The following is a 20,394-nucleotide window of genomic DNA, read 5'->3' as shown; positions in this document are numbered from 1 at the left end:
ATAACACAGGTAGTGGCAACCCTAGATGAATATCACAGAGACAATCATCTAATCATACAATTCCTACTAGTCGGCCGACATTATGGCCTTAGACCCACCGCTACTAGAAGGTAACTCACCTCGAAGTAGCTGCTGAAAGTCTGCTCGCTGAGCGCCTGATTGCTGAACCGGAACTCCCCGACTACAATTTCCATAAACACTAAGTCAAATACTGATAACTAATCTTAGGGTAAAATGACTATTTTACCCCCAGGTCAAAGTCAACATCCTGGTTGACCGGACTCGCCGAGTTGGCTCGCCAACTCGCCGAGTCCCTTTCATCTGTTCTAGTTCTATACGCGTTTCTACTCGTCGAGCTTAGCGAAGACTCGACACGTTCTTCTTTGATGCATACATACTAAGTCCAAGTTCATCCGACTCGCCGAGTTGAAGAACAACTCGTCGAGTCTAAGGCAATCTTCATCGGACTCGCCGAGTTGCTCATCCAACTTGCCGAGTCCACGACTATCTTTATAGGACTTGCCGAGTCCATCGTTCTACTTGCCGAGTTCATTCAGTCCTTTTTCCATACATACCTGGTTTGAACCATGCAGCGACTCCAAACCATAGATCTAGGCTTCTAGGACATGCTTATCTCGTAAAGTTGCAAACTTTACGTGCATGCATAGCTTTAGGAGCTTCAAATGTCCAAACCAAGCTCTTAATGGGGGTTTTAAGCTCAAGAGGGACCTTAATCACAAATATGACTGAAACTTAACACTTCTAGAAGGTAATGAGAGTCCAGATCTGAAGTATAACCCAACCATAAGGTTTCTCTTCAAGGATTTGGGGTTTTAGGGCTTAAAGGCAACAATTTAGGGACAAACAAGATCTAATAGATCAATAATCAAGATGGAAACTTTACTACCAGAATGGATGACCACAAACGAATGTGTTATGGATCTAAGTCCCCTTCCTTGACCTCTTCAACCTCTCCCTTCTTCCACTTGCTCCAAAGTGCACCAAAAGTCCCTTCACAAGGCAACAATCACTCAAACTTACAAACGGAGGCTAGGGTTTTCGATAATGAATGCTCTGAGGGTGATGGAGGCTGAGATGGGGCTATAAGGACGTTTAAATAGGGTGAAACCCCTAAGGATTAGGGTCTCCTCCTGATTGGCCTACTCGCCGAGTCCAGGCGTGGACTCGTCGAGTAGATCACTTAAAGCCCGCATCCATCTCGACATCTACTCGGCAAGTTAGGGCTACAACTCGCCGAGTAGCTCTTCCAAAAAGAACATTTAATCAAAAATAAATACGTACCAGGAACGGGGAGTTACATTGTGGGTCAAAGCTGTTAATGGAGTAGCGATCGAAGAAAGGCCTTGGATAAACCTTCCGTAATATCCGGCTAATCCCAGAAAGCTTCGGATCTCCGTGGGACTTTTTGGTTGTTCCCACTTCATCACAGCTTCAATCTTTGCTGGATCAACCATTATCCCTTCTTGGTTGACCACGTGACCCAAGAATTGGACTTCTCGAATCCAAAAATCACATTTGGAGAACTTAGCATACAACTTCTCCTTCTTCAAGACTTCCAACACTTCTCGCAAGTGTCTGCCATGCTCCTCTTGGTTTTTCGAATAAATTAGAATGTCATCTATGAACACTATCACAGATTTATCTAGGAACGGATTACAAACCCTGTTCATTAAATCCATGAATGTTGCTGGAGCATTGGTTAGTCCAAACGAGATAACCAAAAACTCGTAGTGTCCATATCGTGTTCTGAACATAGTTACTAGGATCGCTTGCCCCCTATGTTTTTCGTTCCAGATCGTAGGGTCCAGAAACGGGACCAATTGCGATCCAATCATTTCGTAGATCGCGACCCAAATGCAGAATCGTCCGACCCTAATCGCTTGAATTGTCGATTGGATTACACTAAGGATCGCGATTTCAACCTATTGAATCCATTGCGCCATCAATTACTAGAATGCCGACCCATCAATTTCAGGAACGTTTGGGCAAAATTGAAGATTAAAAAAAAACAACATCGGGCAGCTGAAACGTTGGTTCCAGAATTAGGGAACCCAAAAAAAAGTACAATGATCATGAGGTATGGGGAATCAAAATCAATTAGGCAATTCTATTACTCTATTTCATATTCACGATATTCTTCTACACCTTCAAACACCAAAACCAATTTCTTTGTTGGAAAAATGGTATTTGGTAAAGATAATCCCGTTCCAGAAAGTGTTGATGTTACCTTTACTGATTCTGATAATGAAGATGGAGTTCTAGGCGTTTCAGAAAGTGTTGAAGCTCCTCAAAATGTTCAGGCTTCCAAGGTTGATAACCCCTGTTGCAGGAAGTGGACATAGTTGGTGTATCAGGGAGTAAAAATGCAGGGGGTTTAAAGAAATGGGTGTGTAAGCACTGCCATCAAATGTTTACCAGCTCTTATACTAGAATTCATGTACACTTTTTTGGTGCTGCAATCGGGAAAGCAACAGAAATCAAAAGGTGTCCTGCTATACTCAAGGATCGGGTTAAATATCAAAGCTTGTTAAACAGAGTAAATGTTGTTGAACCAAAAGGTATTTCTAAGTCTTTGAAGAACTGTGTAATTAATAAAAAACAGAGTTCTACTTCTAAATCTAAAAACCATTTGAAGATTCTTTTGGTATGATGGAAAGAAACACAGTTGATATGAAGATTATGAGAGCATTATGTGCTAATGGCATTCCTTTCAATGTTCTACGTAATCCTCAATTTCAAGAGATGATAACAGCCATAAACAGGGCACCTGCTATTTATATGGCTCCTTCATATGATAAAGCTCGAACTGTTTTGCTTGACGAGTGTGTGAGAGATGTGGAAATGGGGCTGACTTCCGTGAAGGATACATGGTATACACAGGGGGTTTCTATTGTGTCGGATGGCTGGTCCAATGTTAAACATCGACCATTAATCAATGTTATTACTACCAACAGTCGTGGAGCCATGTTTATGTATGCAGAGGACTTTTCTGGTGTAGAGAAGACAGGATAAGTAATTGCAAACTTCTTGCTTGAAGCCATAGAAACCGTAGGACCAAGGAATGTTCTACAAGTTGTTACCGACAATGCAGCAAACTATAAGGCTGCTGGAAAGGAGGTGGAGAAGGTACATAAACAAATTTTCTAGTCTCCTTGTTGTGTCCATACTTTGAATTTAATTTTTAAAGATCTTGCAATTGATTGTTTTTGGCTAATGGACACATATAGAAAAGGGAAAATAGTTGTTAAGTATTTTCTTAATCACACCCATGCATTGGCTATTTTTAGAGAAAATTCACAATTGGAATTGTTAAAAGTAGCCAAAACAAGATTTGCATCTCATTATATTTTGCTGAAAAGGTTATGGGATTGTAAAGAGTCTCTTGCTACTACAATTGTCCTTAATTCATGAAGAGAATGGCTGAAAAATACTGATGCAAACACTAGGCAAAGTGGATTTTTAGTTGCTGATACAATTAAAAGTGAAGACTTTTGGGATGATGTGGAAAGTGTCCTTGCTGTTACAAAACCAATATACTTGATGGTTAGATTTTGTGATGGTGAGGGATCAAAGATGGGAGAAATTTATGAGAAAATGGATAACATGCTAGGAGAGATTAAGGATGACATGATGAATCATCGTTATGCTGAGTATTACCCTCGAGTGGAGAAGATTATACTAGCAAGGTGGGAGAAGATGACAATCCCTTTGCATTGTTTAGGATTTGCATTATCTCCACGATTTTTTGATAAAAATTATCTTGAGGAGATGGCACCAGTTTGAGTTCATAGGAAAGCTCCAAATCTTGATAAGGAGGTTATGGTTGGTGTAATGGAGTCTTTTAATAGGATCGCGGAAAGTGGAGAAGAGGAGTGTCTTCTACGTGAGCAATGCGCTACTTTTCACATGAAAAAAGGCCTTTATGCATTGGCGGCAGCTCACATGGATGCGGTGACCATGGATGCTATTGATTGGTGGTCAAGTTACGGGTCAGAAACGCCCGAACTTGCTGTTATAGCAAAGAAAATTTTATCACAACCTATTAGTAGTTTATCAGCTGAGAGAAACTGGAGTACGTACTCTTACATACATAATGTCAAGAGAAACCGATTGAACTCCAAAAGGGCTGATAAGTTGGTGTTTATACATTCAAATATTCGTCTCCAATCAAGATTATCCGAAAGTTACACATCCGGGCCACACAAGAAGTGGGATGTAAATCCTGAAAGCACTAACTTGGAAGAGTCAAGTCCAAGACTTGAAGAAATGAAATGGGTAAATCTAGAAAATGTTGAGAGAGTAGCTGATGATGGGAATGAAAAAAGGCAAAGGAAAGAGTAAACTTAGGGATCTTTTGGTATTGAAGTTACTTTGTTTTGAACTTTGAAGTTATATTAGCTTTATTTGGTATTGATCTTTTGGTATTGAAGTTATTTTGTTACTTTTGTATTGAACTTTTGAAGTATGAAATATGAATTGAAGTATTGATCTTTTGGTATTTAGTATACTTTTTATATTTATAGTATTATATATTTTAGTAATATATGATACATCGTGATACATTACGTGGTACACCGTTCCACGTACCAAAATAGCGTTCCGGAGAAGACTACCCCCCTCGTACCAAATTTTATAGATTACCGATCTTCGGTCCCGTTTTCGTTCCACGTACCGGAACGATCCCGTTTTCGTATAACTTTGGTTCTGAATGCAGTCTTCTCTATATCTTGCTCTCTTACTTTCAGCTGATGATATCCTGACCTAAGATCGATCTTCGAGAAATAGCTCGAACCTTGAAGTTGATCGAACAGGTCATCAATCATCGGCAACGAATATCTATTCTTTTATTGTTGCCTTGTTCAGCTCTCTGTAATCGATGCACATTCTCATACTTACATCTTTCTTCTTCACGAATAACACCGGAGCTCCCCAAGGTGATGAACTAGGTCTTATGAAACCTTTATCCAATAACTCCTGAAGTTGCATCATTAGCTCCTTCATCTCCGTCGGTGCTAATCGATAAGGTGCTTTAACTATTGGTGTCGTCCCTGGTAACAAGTCTATTCTAAACTCCACTTGTCTATCAGATGGTAATCCGAGAAGATCTTCGGGAAATACTTCCGAATAGTCTCACACGACAGGAATGCTTCGCATCTCCTTTTTCTCCTTCTTAGCATCGATCACGAATGCTAGATACGATGCACATCCTTTGGCCAAACACTTTCTGGCTTTCATTAACGAAATGATTCCATAATTTACTCTGTGTTTGTCGCCATACACCACAAACGATTTTTTCCTAGGCGGGTTTACTTTGACTATCTTCTTCTTGCACAATATCTCGACGTCATTGGCGCTAAGCCAATCCATTCCAAGCACGATGTCGAAACTGTTAAGTTCGATATGCAACAGTTCCTCGTGAAACTTATTCCCATTCAAGTCAATTAAGATGTTTTTCATACGATGGCTAACAGGTACAAACTTGTCACCAGCAACTTCGACTAATAAAGCCTTTTCTAGTCTATCGACAGGCAAAGCTAGTTTTCTACCAAATTCATGCGAAATAAAGGAGTAGTTGGCTGATCTGTGTATATGATATTATACGACGCGAAATTAAGATGTTTTTCATATGATGTGGTGACGGGTATGATTCTTTTTCCCTGATCCGTGTATATGATATTATTGATGTTGATATGTGCCCTGTGTATACATGTTTAGGATCATTCCATGTGAACGGTATCCCGGTGCAGGTGTTGTTTGATTCAGGTGCCACTCGATCTTTTGTTTCTCTTGCGCTCAACAAGAGGTTAACTGAGCCTTCGGGAATGTTGGATTACCCTTTAGAGGTAGAGATTGCAGATGACCGATCGGTGCGAGCATTGGCGGTATTCCGAGATTGTGTGCTGAGATTATTCGAGGAACGCTATCTGGTAGACCTGGTTCCTATTCCGTTGAGGGGGAACAAGGTGATTATAGGCATGGATTGGTTGAGCCCCAATGGAGCAGTGATAGATTGCGCACAACAGCTAGTGCGAATTTGGACCCCACTTGGGGGAGAGTTAGTAGTTCAGGGCGGGAGGCCACAGCAAACGGGGCAAGTTGGGAGCCAGGTACGTTGGACCGTTTAGAGTTATAGCTAGGGTGGGTAAGGTGGCGTATAGACTGGATCTTCCATTTGAACTTAGTCAGATCCATAGCACTTTCCACATTTCCTAGCTGCGAAAGTGCCTGGTGGACGACTCGGCAGTGGTTCCCTTGGAGGACATTCAGGTTGATGGCAGCCTGAACTACATTGAGCGACCTATAGCGATCCTCTACCGGAAGTCGAAGGATCTGAGGAACAAGAGAGTGGAACTCGTGAAGGTGCAATGGCAGCACCAGAAGGGCTCGGAATGGACTTGGGAGCCGGTGGACGAGATGATGAAGCACTACCCAGAGCTGTTTCAGGGACGAGCAGCAGACTTCGAGGACGAAGTCTAAAAAAAGTGGGGGAGATTTGTAGCACCCGGTTCTTGGTACGTATTTCTTTTATTTTTATCTAAGTATTTTGCACTTTTGGCCTTGGACTCGGCGAGTTGAAGGACCAACTCGCCGAGTAGAAGCAGGATGGGACGCGGGATTTAAGTAGTGGACTCGACGAGTAGACCCTGTCTGGACAAAAACCCTAATCCGAGGGTTTGCACCCTATTTAAACAATGTTATGTCGGCCACAATGTCCCTTATGCTTCCAGAACACCTATCATTGAAACCCTAGCCGTTATTGAAGCAATCTAAGCCTTGTTGGTGGATTTTGGTGCTTGTGGTCTTAAAAAGGAAGGGGAAAAGCTTGAGGAAGCGAGTAGAGACCAAGGGAACCCAAGTTTGTGCATCTTCTACAGTTCATTGAAGGTAAAAAGTTGTAACCTTGCTCTTCCATTTGTTAGATCCTTCTTTAGGGAGATTTAGGGCTTTTATAAGCCATTTTTGATGACCAACCATGATTGAAACATGGTTGGAGGTTGGGGCTTCTAAATCAAGTCATTAAGGGAGTCACAAGGCAATTGGGGGCTGCTTTTGCACCCATGAAGGGCCCCATGCATCATAAGAGCATGTTTTATGTCTTTTTGAGCTCAAAGTCCCACGCAAGCACGTAAAGTTTGTAGCTTTACGTGCTAGATCGATTGTAGAAGCTTGGATCTATCTTTTGATCAAAGGTTGTACATTAGAAATCGAGGATTCAGAGTGTGGATGTGACCGACTCGGCGAGTCCGTTCCTGGGACTCGACGAGTCCAAGGCTTTGAGTCCCAAATCTGTTGAGGGTCAAAAGAACTCAGTTGAGCGTTAGAAGGGTTGTAGCCGGATAGAAAGAGTGACCCAACACATTAGACGTAATTTTAGACTTGGAGTTCATGGAACTCGACGAGTTCTAGAACAGACTCGGCGAGTCCAAAGAAATCTCCTTAAGATTGGAGATGAACTCGAAGATGTTCATACAACTCGACGAGTCGAGGACAGGACTTGTTCATCAGATGAAGGTGGATTCGACGAGTGTTCATACAACTCGGCGAGTCGGATGAGGTTCATACGACGTTCATATGAGAGAGGAACTCATCGAGTCGATGCCAAACTCGACGAGTCGAGTCATGGATAAGGACGAGTAAAGGGTTGGGGACTCGACGAGTTGACGACCCAACTCGGCGAGTCGGGTCAACTTGAAGTTGACTTTGACTTGGACTTGATTAGGGGTAAAATATTCACTTTACCCTCAGAGTAGATGTCAGTTTCTGACTCAGTGCTTTGTGGGGATTGTAGCTAGAGGATTTCCGGAGCAGCAGCAGGCAGAGACTTCCCACACGGATTATCAGCAGCTACTTGTTCGAGGTGAGTTACCTTCCAGTAGCGGTGGGTCTACGACCACAATGCTGGCCCACCAGTAGGAGTTGTATGATAGATGATTGTCTTTGTGATTTCATCTAGGTTTGCTACTACCTGATATGTTATATACTGGCATGATATGTTATATGTGATAGTAGTAGAGTTCGGTTTTTAGGACCGAAGGGTAGGTCAGACACCCCATATATGTCTGATAGTATGTGATGATATGTTTATATGCTGGCATGATATGTTATATGTGATAGTGGTAGGAGGGGAATAGTCCCCAAGTTTGGTTGTTAGGACCGAAGGGTAGTTCGGACACCCCAGTTATGTCTGATAGTATGTTATGTTATGATATATGTAATAGTAGTAGTAGGGGGTGGAATAGTCCCCGAGGGTCGGTTGTTAGGACCGACGGGTAGGTCAGCACCCCAGAATGGCTTGACATGGGTAGGTCAGCACCCCAGAATGGCTTGACACGGGTAGGTCAGCACCCCAGAATGGCCGTACCGGGTAGGTCGGGCACCCCATAATTACCCGACAGTATGTATGCTATGTGATTGTATGGTATGTGGTACGATGGGGGAACTCACTATGCTTCGTGCTTACAGTTTACAGTTTTGGTTTCAGGTACCTCTTCAGCTAAAGGGAAGGAGCTGGCGCGGTAGCGGCACATCATACACACACTCTTTGTTTTCCGCACCATGGATATTCTGGGATTGTACTATGACATGTTATTATTTTGTGACTTGGGTTCTCAGACATGATACATTGTTTTATGAGACGATGTGATTTCACAATATTTTCTTATGAATTTTTTTATGAATCGGTTATTTTAAAAAGAAATTTTTGGACTTGAAAACTGTGTTGTTACAGATGTGGTAAAGGATTATGACTATGAGATCCTGTACCACCCGGGCAAGGCTAACGTTGTAGCCGATGCCCTGAGTCGCAGGACGGAGAGTTCCCCGATTCGAGACATATGCATGAGGATGACAGTGATGAATCTGGTATTAGACACTCCCCGAGAGGCCCAGGCGGAGGCCGTGTGACCGGAGAACCACAAGAGATAGCGGGTGACTGGACAGGTACCCGAGTTTGTTATAGATAGCCGTGGGATTATGACCTTTCATGGTCGGATTTGGGTGTCGTATACGGGCAGGGCTCGTAGCATACTGATGGAGGAGGCGCATAGATCGAGATTCTCGATCCATCCCGGGGCCACTAATATGTATTTGGACCTGAAAAGAGATTATTGGTGGCCCTGTATGAAGAGGGATGTTGCATGGGTAGTCGAGAGGTGCTTGACATGTCGCTGGGTTAAGGCCGAGCACCAGCATCCGCATGGCAAGTTGCAGCCACTAGAGGTTCCCTAGTTGAAGTGAGAACAAATCTCTATGGATTTTATCACCAAGTTGCCAATGACCGCGCGGGGAGTCGACGCAATTTGGGTGGTTGTGGATCGACTGACGAAGAGCGCTCACTTCCTGGCTATCAGTGAGAGATCTTCTGTAGAGAGGTTAGCAGAGATATACGTGAAAGAGGTAGTGTCTCGGCATGGAGTGTCGATCTCGATCGTGTCAGACTGAGACGTGCGTTTTACATCCATGTTCTGGAAGACGTTTCATGAGGAGTTGGGTACGAGATTGCACTTCAATACTGCCTATCACCCACCGATAGATGGGCATAGTGAGTAGATGATTCAGACGCTCGAGGACATGCTGCGAGCATGTGTTATGGACTTCGGTGGAAGTTGGGTCACCTAGCTACCTTTGGCTGAGTTTTCTTATAACAACAGCCACCATTCGAGTATTGGTATTCCTCCCTTTGAGCTTTTATATGGGAGGAGGAGACGGACCCCCATCTGTTGGGGAGAGGTAGGGCAGCGAGTCATGGGAAGCACCGAGATAGTGCTTAAGACGAATGAGCAGCTTCAACAGGTCAGGCAGAGGTTACTGACAGCCCAGTGTCGCTAGAAGAGTTACGCGGATAGGCGACGATCCGAGCTCGAGTTCCAGGTTGGAGACTTTGTACTTCTGAAAGTATCCCCTTGGAAGGGGGTGATTCGGTTCAAGAAGAGGGGCAAGCTAGGACCCCGATACATTGGTCCTTTCAGGGTGACCGCTAGAGTGGGCAAGGTAGCATACTGTTTAGAGCTACTTGAGGAGTTGAGTCAGATCCATAACACCTTCCACGTATCCCAGTTGAGGAAGTGTGTGGCCGATGAGACGCCAGTTGTACCACTAGAGGATATTCAGGTGGACACGAGCCTGAATTACATCGAAAGGCTGATCGCGATCATGGATTGGATGATTAAGGTTATGAGGAACAAGGAGGTACCTCTGGTTCAGGTCCAGTGGCAACATTGGAAAGAGTCCGAGCTGACTTAGGAGTCGGAGACGGAGATGCGGGAGCAGCATCCAGAGTTATTTGCAGAGTGAGACTTCGAGGGCAAAGTCTGATTCTAGTGGGGGAGAATTGTAACATCTGGATTTCCAGGTATGAAAATTTGAGTATTTATTTTTGAGATATGAGGAGTGAATCGACGAGTTGACGCCTCAACTCATCGAGTAGGGTCGCGACTGATGACTCGGATTAATGAATGGACTCGACGAGTTAGTGCTGTGGACAGAAACCCTAAATCTTTGGGCTTAATACCTATTTAAAGGTCCTTATGGCCTTCATTTGCGGCCACACATACCCTTGAGAGACCCTAATCGAACCAGATAGCATAAAGAGAGAGAGAGAGAGAGAGAGAGAGAGAGAGAGCTAATCTCATCACTTTAGGGCATTCTTACAAGGAAAGGGGGGGGGGGGGGATTCAAGGTAGGCTGACTTGGGGGGCTCAGATCTTTTACCATTTCATTCAAGGTTGCTGCTTAAGGTATGAATCCATGCCTATTTTCGTATGAATAGTAGCTCTCATGAATCTAGGGTTTCTTTGCCCCATTTTTAGTTGAGTTATGGAGTATGTGGAGACCTTTTGAGGCATAGACATTAGATCTAGACCTTGAGTGGTCCAGAGAGTCCCAACAACCTAGCTTTATGCAGTCACATAAGAGTATTGAGCCTAAGACGCCATTATAAGGGTTATTTTTATCAAATAGAGCTAGATGTGTGGTGCATGGACATAAAGATTGAACCTTTACGTGACTTTTGGGTGCTAGAAGGCCGGATCTATAACTTAGAGAAACAAATATGACCTCAGAAGGTCAAATGAGTATTGCCATGGAGGAAAATCACAGAGTCCATGAGAGGACTCAACGAGTCAGATCGGGTTACCCCGCGATTCGTGATCAGTGGTAACCCGTCGAGTTAGGAGGTTAACTCGACGAGTTGAGTGGGGCCTTAGAAGGATTCGAAGGATACGCATGAACTCGCTGAGTCACACGAGTGCACTCGGTGAGTCTGGTCAAAATTGGACCATTTACTAGAGTTGACTTCAGTTGACCTTAGGGTTTATCAAACCGATTAAGAGGGGTCAGGGAGGGGTAGAACGGTCTTCTACCCATTCTCTAGAAATGAGGATGTAAAGAGAGTATTGATTAGAATTGTTATCATTGTTCTAGACGGAGGCTAGATCTAGGATATCGTGCATGAGAGTTACTAGACATCTTACGATGAGAGTCTTCTCACTATACATTACCTAGAATGGTATCTATGTGCAGACCGAAGGGTCTTATGTGTTATGTGTATGTTTGAGATTATGTGTATTATGATATATGTATTTTATGTGTTATATAGACCGGACTAGAGGGTCCAACGACTTATGAGGCCAGAGGGTCCTCGATCAGACCGGACCGAAGGGTCCAACGATTTAGACAGGATCGGAGGGTCCAACGAGCTACGGGACTGGAGGGTCCCGCTGAGACACATTGACCGGAGGGTCCTACAGAGTATAGCCTCGAGTGGCAAAGTGTTGTATGTGGTATTTTGGGGAACTCACTAAGCATTCATGTTTACTATGTTATGTGTTATGTGTTTCAGGTACTTCCGATGATCGCGGGAAGGTGCCGACATGATTGTACACACTGGCAGAGGATTATGTTTTAGATTCTGGGATATGTTTATTTTGATCACATTTGATATACTTGAGATTTTGAGAATTATTATATGAGTTTTGTTGTGTTTGAAAAGGAAAAATTGTTTTAAAATTCACGTTGTTACAAATAAAAAGAGTCTCATCAGATAGGCACTTCTTTAGGTTCGATACGTGGAAGGTAGGGTGTACGTTGCTAAGTTCTTGAGGTAGTCAGAGTTTGTAAGCTACTGGGCCAATTCGAGCGAGAATATTGAAAGGCCCAGTGTACCTTGGATTTAGCTTACCATGCTTTTTGAAGCGTATCAAGCCCTTCCAGGGTGAGACCTTCAATAGAACAAGGTCACCAACATGAAATTCCAAAGGTTTTTGTCTTTTATTAGCGTAGCTTTTCTGTCAGTCTCTAGAGGCTTTTAATCATTCAAGAATCTGAACAATCTTTTCTGTCATTTCCTGGATGATTTCCGGACCCGTGAGAGTGCTGTCAGGAACTTGTCCTTTAGCTAGTTGCGTGTCACCCACCTCAGCCCAGCACAGAGGGGATCTGCACTTCCGGCCATAGAGGGCTTCAAATGGAGCAAATTTGATACTAGTATGGTAGCTATTGTATGGAAACTCGATCAATGGCAAATGGATATTCCAGGCTTTACCAAAGTCGATGACACAAGCTCGCAGCATGTCATCCAACATTTGTATCGTCCTCTCACTCTGTCTATCCGTTTGTGGGTGGTAGGTTATACTCATGTCCAACCTAGTTCCCAGGGACTTTTGTAGCTTCTGCCAGAATCTTCAAGTGAATCTACTGTCTCTATAAGAGATAATAAATATGGGAACACCATGCAGTCGTACTATCTCCCTAATGTATGTTCTGGTCAGTTTCTCCATCTTGTTTGTTTCTTTGATTGGTAGGAAGTGTGCAGACTTAGTTAACCTGTCAATGATCACCCAAATGGTATTGAGACCACCCGTTGTCTTGGGCAACTTAGTTATGAAATCCATTGTAATCCGCTCCCACTTCCACTCATGTATCTATGGTTGTTGTAGTAAACCTGATGGCTTTTGGTATTCGGCCTTAACCTTGGAGCAAGTAAGACACTTGTCCACGAACGTAGCAATATCTGCTTTCATGTTAGGCCACCAATATAACTTTTTGAGACCCATATACATCTTATCTGGACCTGGATGAATGGAGTATCGAGTATTGTGAGTTTCATTCATGAAAACGTCTCTGAAACCACCAAGTTTCGGTGTCCAGATCCGATCCATGAGGTATAAGACTCCGTCACCCTTGACTTCTAAGTTCTTATCCATCCCTCTTAGAGTTTCACCTGCCAAATTTTTAGGTTTCAAGGCTTCCACTTAAGCCTCCTTAATTTGTGTGGATAGATGTGAATGGATTGTCATAGTCATTGCCTTGACTCTACGACCTGAGTATTATTTCCGACTTAGGGTGTCAGCTACTACGTTGGCTTTACCGGGGTGATAACGAATTTCGCATTCGTAGTCATTTAGTAGCTCAACCCACCGTCGTTGTCTCATGTTGAGCTCTTTCTGATCAAATATGTATTGAAGGCTTTTATGGTCTGTGAAAATAGTGCTTTTTGTACCATACAAGTTGTGTCTCCAGATCTTCAGAGCAAATATCACTGTTCCTAACTCAAGATCATGTGTAGTGTAGCTGACTTCGTGTGCCTTAAGCTGTCTTGAGGCATAGGCAATGACCTTTCCCCGTTTCATAAGAACACAACCAAGCCCTTGGTTGGATGCATCATAGTATACTATGAAATCTTCTATCCCTTCTGGGAGGGATGATATCGGTGCGCTGCATAAGGCTTGCTTTAGTGTTTAAAACACCTTTTCTTGTTTCTTTTCCCAGTCAAAGGTCACACCTTCCTGGTTCAATTTAGTGAGTGGTTTCGCAATCCTTGAGAAGTTTTGTATGAATCTGTGATAATAACCGATGAGGCCTAGAAATTGATGGATTTCCGTAGGCGTCCTTGGTGCCGACCAGTTCTCGATGGCTTTGATTTTGGAAGGGTCCACGTGAATTCCCTCTTCACAAACTACGTGACCCAAGAATTCGACTCTTCGAATCCAAAATTCACATTTAGAGAACTTCACATAAAGTTTCTCTGCTCGTAGTGTTTCCAAGATTTTCGTAAGTGTTGACTATGTTCTTCCTTAATACGCGAATAGATAAGTATGACATCGATGATTACTATCACAAATTTATCTAAGGATGGCACACCTGATTCATTAAGTCCATGAATACCGCGGGCGTATTGGTTAATCCGAAAGGCAACACTACAAACTCGTAGTGAAGATAACGAGTTCGGAAAGCTGTTTTGGGAACATCTTCCTCACTCGTAGCTGGTGATACCCGGATCTCAGGTCAATCTTTGAAAAGTAGCTTGACCCTTGAAGTTGATCAAACAAGTCGTCTATATGTGGTAGAGGGTATCGGTTCTTAACGCTAATTTTGTTTAGCTCGTGATAGTCCATGCACATCCGGAACGATCCATCCTTTTTCTTCACGAACAAGACCAGTGCTCCCCAGGGTGAGAAGCTTGGTCTAATAAATACCTTGTTGAGTAGTTCGTTCAGTTGACCGGATAGTTCCTGCATCTCAGCTAGTGCTAGTCGGTAAGGTGATTTGGCTACAGGGGTAGCTCCTGGAACTAAGTCGATTGTGGACTCGACTTGACGTTGTGGTGGTAATCCTGGAAGATCTTCGGGAAAGATGTCAGGAAAGTCGTGGACTTTTGGGATGATCTTTAATTCATTCACCTTATGGTTCACGTCAACCACGTGAGCATGGAATGCATGATATTCCTTTCGTAACTACTTATGGGCTTGAATACTCGAGATGATTCGAAGGTTTCGCTATTCAGCAGATTAAGACAAACGACTTTCTCAAATCACAAGATGTCAGCATGATGAAGACTCAACCAATCCATCCCGATAATGACGTCGAAACTTTTAACTGAGACAGGCATGAGGTCGATTTGAAATGAATAGCTATCTAGAGAGAGGGTATAACCTGTGTATGTAATGTTAGTGCTCTCAGTCTTCCCGTTAGCCATTTCTACGGTGAACGTTTCTTTTAGTGCTTGTGGTTGTTGTTTAAGTAAGTTTGCAAATTTTTGATTCACGAAACTCCTTTTCGCTCCACTATCAAATAATATGCATGCATAAGAGTTATCAAGTAGAAACATACTGGTGACCGCCGTAGGATCTGCCACCGCTTCCTCATGGCCAATAGCCAAAACTCTCCCTACTTCGCCAGTATTCCCCGCCTTTGGGCAGTTCCGTTTGTGGTGCCCAACTTCACCGCACCCGTAGTAGGCCTGACCTGCTCTAGTACCAGGGACCTAAGAGATTGGTCTTGCCGGTGGTTGTGTGCCCATTCTTGTTGCAGTTAGCACAGTGCATCTCCCGACAGGATCCATTATGATGAAAATTGCACTTGCTGCATTTTGGCAGACTCCCAGCCTACTGCTTTGCTGGTGCAAGGACAACAGTGGTTGTTGCGGCATGAACAACCATGATCTGCTACTTCTTGGCAGAGTTCTGTGCCGATTGGCTCTTTTTCTTGTCCCAAAACTTCCTCTTGTTATCGTTTGCCTTCGTCGGTTCTGGGACAGAAGGGGTAGTTGTTGCTTGTGGATGGACTTCATGGTCGATGAGTCTCTGCGCCAATTGCTTGGCACTGTCGAATGTAGAGGGGTTCAAAGATAATACATTCCCCTGAAATGGAGGAAGAAGACCCCAGATTTACCTCTCGATCTCTTTGTTCTCGGTGGGTACCATCCCCGGACATAGAGCCACAAGATCACTAAACCGATTAGTGTAAGCTAGTATGTCAGAGGCTTTCATGGTAAGGCTCCAAAGTTCCTATTCAAGTTTCTGAACTTCGCCCCTCGGGCAGTATTCCCCTATCATAAGATCCTTTAGTGTCTCCCAGCCCATCGCGTTAGCCACTATGAGAGTAAGTGACTTGACATGGCCATTCCACCATGTGAGGGCTCTATCGGAGAAGGTGCATGCATCAAATTTTACCTTGCTTCCTTCTGGGCAGGAGCGGAACTCGACGATCGACTCAGTTTTCTCAAACCATTATGATAGAGCAATGATTCCCCCAGTACCATTGAAGGATTTTGGTTTGCAGTTGGTGAAGTCCTTGTATGAACACTCCCTAGGGTGTCAGTGACTATCACCTTGGGTAAAGTTAATACCCATTCCACCCCTGCTAGTACGGCTAGCGTTGATTTGAGTTAAGGCTGCAATTATAGCCGTAGTCACTGTAGCTTGAAAAACTATAGGATCGAATTGAGGTGGAGGTGGTGGTTGAGTTGGAGTTATTGGCGGATTGCGCCTGTTTGATTTGCGAGGAGGCATCTTTCAACTATAAGTTTACATGGATGAAGATAATTGTAAGAATTCAATAGTGAGCATAATGTGAGTGTTCCTTGAACTAATCACCATAGTTCAAAATGTAATTGTTTGCAAAAGAGATCTACCACTAGAAAGATGAAAGAATTTGGATAGAGATTTTCCAAGAGAATTTGATGCCTGTCAATATCATTGGTATTATAGATGTATAGAGTTCGAGAAAAATTGACCTTGTAATAGGTCTACAACATACCAATGTAATGAAAACTTTGATAGCACAAGGACCTAACAAAACTTAAAAATTCAAGGTCTAAACATAAGTAGGAAAATAATACTAGAGTCTAAAAGTAGACTTAATCTATATCCAAAAGAGAGAGTAGAGTATGCTTTACCCGCAAGAGGGTTGTTCTGGTTAGTACTATATTCTACCCTAGGTTCAGCCAACTGTTGTTCTGATTCCCACACATGCCTTTGCAATGCAACTTGGCTCTGTCTAAGTTCTCTAACTTCTGATCGGTTGGGATTCAGTTCCATCTGTAGTGCGTCAGTGTGAGTCCTTGTTAACTCTTGGTCATCGGCCAGATAACCGAGGCGAACTGTGTTGACTCCTGAATTAGCACGATTTTCCATGACTTGGTCGATGGTTGCTCTTCCTTGTTTAGCATTGTGAGCAACACGACGGACCAAAATAGGGAGGATTCTGTCAGCTGAGCCTCCCTCATTCAACTTGTAGAAGCTTTGTTCTCCATTATAAGGAGATGGTTGTCCCTGTTCGTGGCTCCACCTTCCCAAGTTTATTGCCCACAAAGGTTTCGGGCCTTGAAAATCCTGTCGAGGGTTAGGATTTTGAGCAACTTGAGGTGGATTATAGACCTCAGGTTCCGAGTCAGATTTTTCTTGAATCTCATCTTCATTCTCCTCCTTAGAACTCTCCTCGAAGTCTTCTTCCTCTAGGGCTACCGGGTTATCTTCTTGTGGATCAGGTTCAAGCCATCCACCATTCCCTAAATCGGGAAAGTACGGGTCTCCCGGCAGATGAAATCCAGCCATGTTATCTACGCGAGAATAGGGGTGTAAGAAACATATAATAGATGTATTACTAAAGATAATTATAGGATGATCCTTACCGGTTACTTCTATACTTACGTAGTGCATACTAGTTATATATAACTTAAGATAGAATAGACCTTCGAATAAGTGATCCAACTCAAAGACCACAACCAAACAAGGAACAAGAAGTAATGTGAATATCACAGATTCTAAGTCTAGTGATATATAACCTAATCGTATCTACTCAACAACTATAGACCTATAAGTAAGGGTCATTCTAGCTTTCATATAAGTAATTATAGTACCACAAAGTACTCCTATAGTATTTTAAGTTTATGTTGTGTTCTAGCATTTTTTTGAATTAGAGTTGGTAAGTTTTTAGACTTGTTGCAACACCACAACCATTCCTAGACATATGCTAATCACTTCTCGGATAGATGTAGTTGATCAGGCTATATCAATCCCATACCAGATTATATATCCCTAAGCCTACTTGTTCTATTCAACAATCACAATACTTTTGTTCTATTCTAGTATGACATTGTTCTAGTATGAATGCATGTATGTATACTTTAGTAAAATATTTTATTATTTAAAAAGTATAACTCTTGGTCAGAGTGTTTTAATCTTGATGTGTTTATAGTTGTATATCTTTTATGGGTTGATATACTTAGTTCACTATAAACAATGCTCTGATACCAATCTGTCACACCCCCAAACCGGAACGGCGTAAAGGTTCATGGGCGGAGGCTGTCATGTACAATATCATAACAATTCACAATAGTAAAACGAGCAAAAATATCCATTGCATTAATAGAATAGTTAATACAAGTGTGTTCGTTGAATAGTTGCAAGACACCTAATATATATGTGTGTGTGTGTATATATATATATATATATATATATATATATATATATGTATATATATATATATCAATATAAAAGACGAGTCTTGAGCATGATCTGTCACACCCCCAAACCAGAACGGCGGAAATGTTCGGGGACGGAGGACGTCATGTACAGTATCATAACAATGCACAATAATAAAACGAGAAACACCATCCATTGCATTAATAGAGTGGTTAATACAAGTGTGTTCTTTGAATAGTTACAAGACACCTAATATACATATATATATATATATATATATATATATATATATATATATATATATATATATATATATATCAAAATAAAAGACGAGTCTTGAACATGCTCCGTCTTGAAAGAGAGTATCAACATTTAAGTTTGTGAGTTCATAAGTATTTTAGTGTCAAATGTTTGCATTTGTTTCAAGAAAATGTTTGTATCTGTATAGTAAAAATGTTTGTATCTGTGTTGTGAAAATGTTTGTATCCTTCCCAGAAAATCCTATATTTTTGCTTTAAAATGAAAAGTAGTCTTCTACCAAGACTCAACTGTTTGTATGTTCTATTCTCTTAAAAATAGTGTGAAATGTATGTACTTGAAATAGTATGAAAGTATGTTTTCCATATTTGTAGAACTATCTTTACTCGAAAATAGTATGCATTTCTCATGAGAAAATATTATTGTATGAACGTATTGGAAAAAAGAAGGTTTACAGTAGTATTGTATAAAATACCCTACTGATGCATTAAATACCTTGTAACCAACGGGTTAATTAAGGTAAAAATGTGATTAGGTTATAACCATGCTTGATTGAATAGTATAAAACACGACGTTCTTCAGGCGTCGAAAATGAAATGACCTTTGTCACCCGTAGACTTGCAGGTCCCACAATAGCTAGCAACTAGGTGTGGGATGGTCAATCCCGTATAGATCAATACACAAACTCACGCTCTCCCTCCAGGAGACTCTTGTTACAAAATGTGACATGGCAAGAATATTGACATGCCATGAAATAATATCTCACAGTTAGCTATCTTGTTCTTGTTATAGTGTGTAAGTTCCTTCTTGTTCTCATAAATGAAAAGTGTACTTTGTAATGAATAGTAGTAGTATGTATGTATTGACTCATGTAATGTTTCTCTGTTCTAGTAAATAGTGTGCAATGATCCTCTAAACTATACCTATTATAGTTTACTAGCATGTTTGTTTGAACTGTTACTGATTTGGTGAAAAGACTCAATTGCCTAATGTATGAGACTGAGTTAAGTGTGTGCCTTGAAAGGAAATTTTAATACTCATGTATATATTTAGCAAGTATAACTATGATTTAACCGACAGTCGTACTAGTGGTCGTACCCTAAGCCTACAGCCAAATAACGAACATGAGTCAAGGTATTTAGCATTAGTCCTAAGTCCGTTAAAGCATACTTATACATAAATATATAAATGAATACGATTTTGATAATAAACATCAATCTAAAACAGTTTAAAAGAGTTTTTGAAATAATTTTAACAACTTATAAAAGCATAAGAATCCTTTGTTTTTTTGTTTTCACATATAAATGATTAACACAATTAAATTGTGTTCTACTTGTCCACCTCCCCCCCCCCCCCTTAAAAAGCATTTAAAAAGGTAAATTGTAGGGGTATGAACTCACCTTGTGTGACTAATTCGTATGAAAGTTCGATATAGGATGATAATTTCCCCGAGTTAGATCCCGAGACAAAACAAGTCCTAAAATGCATTTCACATAGTATATATGTATACAATTGGTGAATAGAACCTCAAAGGTGTTAAGGAAACAACCTAGGATGTAAGAATTACTTACAAAAGAGGTTTTAGAAGCGAAATCAATTGACTACTTAGAATTCACGGCTGGCTTCGGTGTTTACGGTCGTAAATGGTTCACAGTTACTTGAAGATTCAAAGGTTTACGGCTGTAAACCCAGAAATGAAGGGTGTTTGATCAATAAGAATAAGAAGATACTTGATGTTCTTATCAAGATCCGAAGGTGAAACAATGATCCTTGGATGATAGTTGATAGAAAACTAGGGGTTTTCGGTTGAAGATCTTGAGAGAAAAAGCTTGAGTTTACGGTTAGAAGTGAAGAAGTGAAGAATATTTCAGTCAAACATATATATATATATATATATATATATATATATATA

The sequence above is a fragment of the Lactuca sativa genome, chromosome 9 (genome assembly GCF_002870075.4).
Source record: "Lactuca sativa cultivar Salinas chromosome 9, Lsat_Salinas_v11, whole genome shotgun sequence".
Taxonomy (NCBI): domain Eukaryota; kingdom Viridiplantae; phylum Streptophyta; class Magnoliopsida; order Asterales; family Asteraceae; genus Lactuca; species Lactuca sativa.
The sequence above is the reverse complement of the archived record's forward strand: the minus strand, read 5'-3'. Positions refer to the sequence as shown.